This window comes from Sinocyclocheilus anshuiensis, unplaced genomic scaffold, assembly GCF_001515605.1.
Source record: "Sinocyclocheilus anshuiensis isolate Anshui unplaced genomic scaffold, SAMN03320099.WGS_v1.1 scaffold68, whole genome shotgun sequence".
Taxonomy (NCBI): Eukaryota; Metazoa; Chordata; class Actinopteri; order Cypriniformes; family Cyprinidae; genus Sinocyclocheilus; species Sinocyclocheilus anshuiensis.
The window spans coordinates 114558-121868 of record NW_015555741.1 but is presented as its reverse complement, the minus strand read 5'-3'; the positions used below and the strand labels follow the sequence as shown (position 1 = coordinate 121868).

Here is a 7311-nt window from a genome sequence, read left to right as displayed (position 1 = left end):
CGATACAAATCATTGCAAAGCAACTTTACAGCAAATTAAGTTTCTACAATATGTAGTGGTAGCTTATCAGTGGTGACTGTCAGTTAATGTACATATGGGAGAAATGTATGGAAAAATCAATTAAAGACATAATCAATTAAAGACGTAATCAAACAGACGATGAACACTATTAACAGCAATTATTATATGATACAATCAAACTTATAGCAAAATGTGGTAGTTCTGTATGTTGCCCCCCTGCACACACACACACACACACATATATATATATATATATACCTTCCTGTGGCTTTTGGCCAGGATAAGCAGCAATGTGGTTCTGTCCTAAATGGCTTACTCAACGTGAACTTGCAGTCCCATTTCTTATTTCATAATTTAGAAGGGTGCTATCTGGGACATGGAACTATGATGAAAGTCAAGTCTGGCTACGCAAGACTAATTTTACCCAGACAGAAGCTGCTAACAGCATCAGGTGCGTGTGTGTGCGTTCGTGAGTTTTGATGGGACAGATTTCTGACCTCTGATTCTCTCCAGGGTCTTGGCCGCTGACACTCTGACCTGGTTAATGAGCTCCTGTCGGGCCTGTTCAGTCCACATGGCCTGACAAAACACAAGTTAGAGAGAGAGAGTGAAAATGAAGGAAGACAGACTTCAGCGCAAAACAATAAAGCAGATTTTAGCCCAGGTCAGTGTGTCCTGATGAAACTGGGTTAATGGACCGGCTTTTAAAATCTCATCTGTTGCCATGCCAACAGCACCAGCTCTGCACCATTATTGGCTCTGAATTCAGGAAGCATACTGTAGACATATAAACATTTAACCTGGATGAGCTTTATTTTTAATAAATTAATACCTCTATTCAGCAAGGATGCATTAAGCTGATCAAAAGTAACAGTAAAGACAAAAGATTAAAAAAAAAAAAAACTGCTGTTCTTTTGAACTTTTTATTCATCAAAGAATTCTGGAAAAAAAAGTATCACAATTTTCACTAAACAATATGAAGCAGCAAAACTGTTTTCAACATTGATAATGATAATACATGTTTCTTGAGCAGCAAATCAGCATAATGGAATAATATCTGAAGGATCACGTGACACTGAAGACTGGAGTAATGAAGCTTTGCATCACAGGAATAAATTGCATTTTAAATATATTCAAATAGAAAACAGTTATTCTAAATTGTAATAATATTTCACATTATTACAGTTTTTTTTTCTTCCATAAAATAAATGCAGCCTTGATGAGCATAAGAGACTAAAAACATTAAAAACTCTTATGGATCCCAAAGTTTTTAGCAGTAGTGTATATGAAGCATTATAAAGCGTTTGAGATGCACCTGTGGGCAGCAGAGTTTTAGCAGGTTGATTGTTTTCCCGCAGACGTAGACGTCATTGGCAATGTATTTGAGGAACACCGGCACACAGTACTCCGCATCCCGCGAAATCAGAGTGTAGCCCTGCGTCCAAAAGTTCTTATCTGAGGAAACAGATTCATTCATTTTTAAAGGGGTTTTGCATAAATGACATATTGATTTTAAGACCGTTATCACTGATGTAACTACACAGTACACACCATAAAGATAGTCCAAGAAATCCATAATAATGCAGCAGAAAATGGATGGATTTAACCATCTAAACATTCAACAAAATTAAAGCGTGAGACTGAGAAGCCCACCTCTGTAGGTCAGATAATCCTCATTGACCTCGATCATAAACTCTTTATATACATCACGGAAGACACCACTGTACACCCAGTCTGAAACAAACCTACAATACCCACACAGAGATATTTAGTTAGTTATTAAAACAAGAACATATCACAGACAACCACTGTTATATAATATATATTATTTATAGAAAGCTACATTATAATGTATACTAACTAGGCTAAACTACATAACTATAAACTTTTTTTTTAAATTAAACATTCACATTTATGCATTTGGCACATGCATTTACTCTAGAAAGTATATTTTTTTCCGTCAAATGTATGCATTATCTAGAATCAAACCCATAACCTTAGCATTGTTATCAGCATGCGCTACTATTTGAGCTAAAGCAAGGCTAAAATTAATTAATTATAAAAATAAAAAAAATATTTTAAGAATAACTTTTCTAAACAAGGATGTCACTAAAAATTTTTTTGTTGTTACTGAAAATGGATGAAATTACAAATATTAATATAATAATAATAATAATAATAATAATAATAATAATATCATCACCATTGCAATATAAAAGTAAAATACAAAAAAAAAAAAAGATACTTTTTAGAAACAAATAAACATTTATAAATATTTTTTGTGTGAAATAAGTTATGGGAAACTGATGAAATTACAAATAATAATAATAATAATAATAATTTGAATATTATCAGAACACTGCAATAATACAGCAAGATAATAAATAGCTCCTAAAAATGTTCTTTTACAAATACAAAAAAAATAAAAGAATCTAAATGGCCTCAACTCTATAATAACTCACCAATGGATCCAACAGTTTAAAGTTAAAATGTCTTGATGGATTCGTTTCTTAAAATACAGCTTTTCGCTTCACAAGACATTAATTGATGGACTGGAGTCATATGGATTACTTGTGGATTATTGTGATGTTTTTATCAGCTGTTTAGACTCTCATTCTGCCGGCACCCATTCACTGCAGAGCATCAATTGGTGAGCAAGTGATGTAATGCTACATTTCTCCAAATCTGTTCTGATGAAAAAACAAACCTATCTAGCCTGAGGGTGATTACATTTTCAGCAAATTTCCATTATTGGGTGACACCAAACTCATCAATGAGGCATTTCTGAAACTGAGCGTGAATGCAAATATGAATTCAGAGCTTCTGCAGAGGGCAAGATTATCAATTTTGTTTTTGGGACTTGACAAAAACAACCTCTATTAAGCAAAAGGGCAGCGTGATGATTCTCCATTCACATTGCATAAGAACAATAACAGCATACGGGTTTGTTCCAACATGAAGGTGAGTAAATAATAGCAGAGTATCTGCATTGTGCATTTAAATGCCAGTCAGACACTACAGCATCTCACTACCATTTCATGGTATCAGTCACTGGGAAAATATAGGGTTTAAAAAAAACACTGCTCCTAAGTGACCTTCCTGAGCTGAATAATAGATAAATAAATTAAAAGCAAAAGGAGGAGATGCGTTTCTCACCGTGTGTACGGCTCGCAGCTGCTCTTCAGCAGCGACAGCAGCTCCGGATGATTCTCATTACAGCAGTTACTCTGAGCTTCATTATACAGATACGACAGCAGCTTTACACCCTAAACACACACATCACACTGCCAATTACACAAACACCACCGCAGACCTGCACCAGACAGCCACCGGTCTTCAACACTTCTGAGCTGAAAACAATGTCTTCAAACTCCACTTCAAAGTTGATGTCTCTGACAGAAGTATTTCAAGCGTGTGACGAGAGTGTTTCTTACCTACATATAAAGACATTAACTGATGAATTAGACATTATCTGCTGAAACTGACTACATTTTTACATCTATTTTACTTTTCTTTGTCTTGATGTCCAATAATCATATCAATCGGGGCTCATCAACAAGGATTTTTTTTTCTGCTTACCCAACTGGGAAAGTTAGGAAACATATTTACTTAATTTTACATTTATAATTTTAAATGACACATTTAAATAATAATACACATTTTAAGTGTTCATGTATACTTATATAAGTATTTATATTTTATATAAATATTTCACACAGACACACACTATATAAAACCTAAACATCTACATATAAAAAAAATATACATATAAATATTTTAAGAATTCATTTCATATTTACATTAATAATTTTAAATCAGTCTAATTGATACATATTTTAGTGCTGTCATACGATTAATCACGATTAATTGCATCCAAGATAAAAGTTTTAGTTTACATAACATATAAACTTTTATTTTGGATGCGATTAATCGTTTGACAGCACTAATCTATTTATATTGTTTGTATATGTGTTTATTTGTACATGCACACACACATTTATATTTTATGTACACATTCATACTTTAAGAATTAATTTCATATTTACATTTATACTTTTAAATACCCCATTGTAAAAAAGTCATACATTTACATTTGATGTATTTTACATTTAATTCTATGTGAATATTTATATTTTGGTTGTGTTTGCATTTACATAAACAATATACAAGCAAATATCTTTTAATTTCATATTTACATATCTCATTTTAAAAATAATACATATTTAAATTCTTTATTTTAAAATGTATGTACAAGTTATATAAATTATATTTTTATATATATAAATCATAAATGCATAAAATTAAATGCTTATATATAAATTATATGGATGCATACAATTATTACATATTTAATATTTAAAAGTGAAATAAAATGTATAAAAACATCATACATTTTTCACACAAATAAATGTTTTTATTTTTTGGTCTGGAGTTAGTGTGAAAAGTGAAATCATCACTTTCAGTTTTTATCACTTTCCAAAAATGACCTTGATGGACTAGGTCAGGAGTTCTGCACTGTAAATATTGCATGTTTACACCCTTTTATAAAAAAAAAAAAAAAACAAAGCAAAAAAATCATATGATCCATTTTAAAGCACAGCTGTGTGGACTGCGTGTGATTGTGTGACTTGGGGTGAACATTTACCTGAGCTGACGCCCCAGTTTGCGGAAAAGACAAGCGAAAGTTAGGAGACTGAGAGAGGCCCGTGTGCTCAGCACACATGCTCTGTAATAATGCAGGTAACGCCGCAGCCCACCTGTGAAGGCCTGAAACACACAAGCATTTGTGTAACATGTTGTTATAGGAAAGCAATATACAGGATGTGAAATAATGGTCCTACATCAGTCCTAAAATACTGTAAGAAAAAACAGTATGTGTCACCTGAAAGACGAGTCCCTTCTGACTCGCGCTGCTCAGAGAGAATCGACTGAGATGCAGGTAATGTGTGCCGTACTGTGCCAGCTCACCCAGCAGTCGAAACACACTCTCAGGGGACGTCCCGGACACACATATATCCGGACGAACATCAAACTGCACACTAGCCTTGAGCGGAGAATAAAGCAAGTCAAGAAAAAGTTATTATGAAAATTAGGTGGTTAATTAATTTCCTAATAATACATGTTCCATATCTGATTGTGCACAATTCAAGGTTTTCCAAAATATTTGCCTCTGGCATATTACCATGCAGTTGCTAGGGTTTTCTGGGTAGTTCTTTCTGGCCCAAATAAAAAGACTAACAGTGATGCTTACATGTTTCACCCAAATAAATCCTAATAGTTAAAATCAAGTCCTGCCTACATTGTTTCACTCTGTATTGTCACATTATGAAAGATCTAGGGTTTTCTGGGTAGTTCTTTCTGGCCCAAATAAAAAGACTAACAGTGATGCTTACATGTTTCACCCAAATAAATCCTAATAGTTCAAATCAAGTCCTGCCTACATTGTTTCACAGATGTTGTAAATTTCATTGTTGTCAATTCTCTTCACAAAAAATGCTTCTATGGGTCGTCACGCATTAAAAATGTGTTTTCTTGACGTATATTTAATTCCGCTACCTCATTGAGTGGAAACGTGGCAGAGGAGACCCCGATCAGTCCAGCGGCAGTGGCAGGAGCAGCGATGGTGTCTGTGTGGACAGAATGTTCCTAATTTCTTCCTCCCACAGTCGGTACAGCTGATCAAACGCCACTCTGCCTGCCTCTGTCAGGTACGGGGGTTCCTTCTGACCTGGCGGGCTGAAGGACAGAGAGAGGATGACAAATGTGGACCATGTTCAAACTACTCTGAAACTAGTCAGCAGGGGTGCAATTAAATGCATAGTTTTGGTATTTTTTAAATGGACTGTCCACACCAAAATTTTAATTTCTGTCAGAATTTACTCACCCTCATTTAGGGTTTATTCACACCTGTCTTGTTTGGTTCGATTGAATCGAACTCAAGTTCGTTTCCCCCTTTGGTGTGGCTCTTTTGGGCAGGTGTGAATACAGCAATCGCACTCTGGTGCGGACCAAACAACCGTACCGAGACCCAGCTGAAGAGGTGGTCTCGGTCAGCTTCCAAACGAACTCTGGTACGGTTGAATGGATGAACCAATGAATGGATGACCTTAAGCACATGTGTGGTTTTGTTTACAGTTCCTGGTTCACTTGCAAAAAGGGCAGTGTGAAAGCGAACCGCACCAAACAAAAAAAAATCAACATTGTATTTGGTCCGGACCAAAGCAAGTGAACTAGCGGACTTTCCTGGTGTGAATACACCCTTAGTTCCAAACCTGTATGACTTTTTCCCCTTTGAAACACAAAAAAAGAAATATTTTGAAGAATGTTGGTAACCAAACAGTGTTGTTTCCCATTGTATGATCAAAAAATATAATGGGAGTCAACATTCTTCAAAATCAAACTTTTTCTTTTGTGTTGCACAGAAGAAAATCAGTCAGGTTTGAAACAACATTAGGGTAAGAAAATCATGACAGTAGGGATTTTCATTTCGGTTAATTTTCCTGACCGACAACCGTTACTTGTTATCCGAACATTAATCGTTAACTGATAAGATTAGAATAATAAATTAGTATTAAATAAAAATAGAATGGATGAGTGTCTGTGACCCATTAAAAATACAAACAATCTTTTTCACGGGATTATTTTAATGTGCAAACAGCAGCATACAGAACAACAAAACCTGGATTCACACATCGTCAAATTATCACGCACCTGCAGTGCTTCTGAGAACAGAGAAAACCAGAATAAAATATCAAATAAAAAGAATAAAATAAATAGGCCAACACTAAATATTTTTCAATTAAATAATTAACATTAAGATGACAAAACGAAAACACACTAAATCCTTCAATGCACCTTAAAGAACCGGAGAGTCTTTTTTCCGTCAGACATAAAAATAATAATAATACAGCAGGCCTACCTCAGTGCACAATGTGTCTAGTTTTTATTAAAAAAAAAGAAAAGAAAAAAAAAGTAGCCTAAAATGTTGACGTGCTGTGTGGATAGTCTGGAGTAGAGCTCTTCGATGAACTGTTTCGTAATGCCGCTCCCGCTGAATTTCTGACCATTACTGCCCGCTCCCGCAAACATTCTTATATTGTTTAGAATTTTCGCGCTATCAATATGCAGGTATTGAAATCGCTTTTGAATGCGTGCTCGCTGTTCACTTTCGATTTCGCGTTCACACGCACTCTGTGTAAAGGAGCATATCTAATCTTACAAGATCAGATATTTGTCAGTGAGTTCAGGATCTGCTGAGCAGCAAATACTCCAGCATGGTCTGTCAGTCAT

At 34.9% G+C, this 7311-nt stretch overlaps 1 pseudogene; it reads right to left on the bottom strand.

Moving 5' to 3' along the window:
- Positions 1–7311, bottom strand: part of LOC107673213 (gamma-tubulin complex component 6-like) — a 19778-nt pseudogene extending 12467 nt beyond the window's left edge.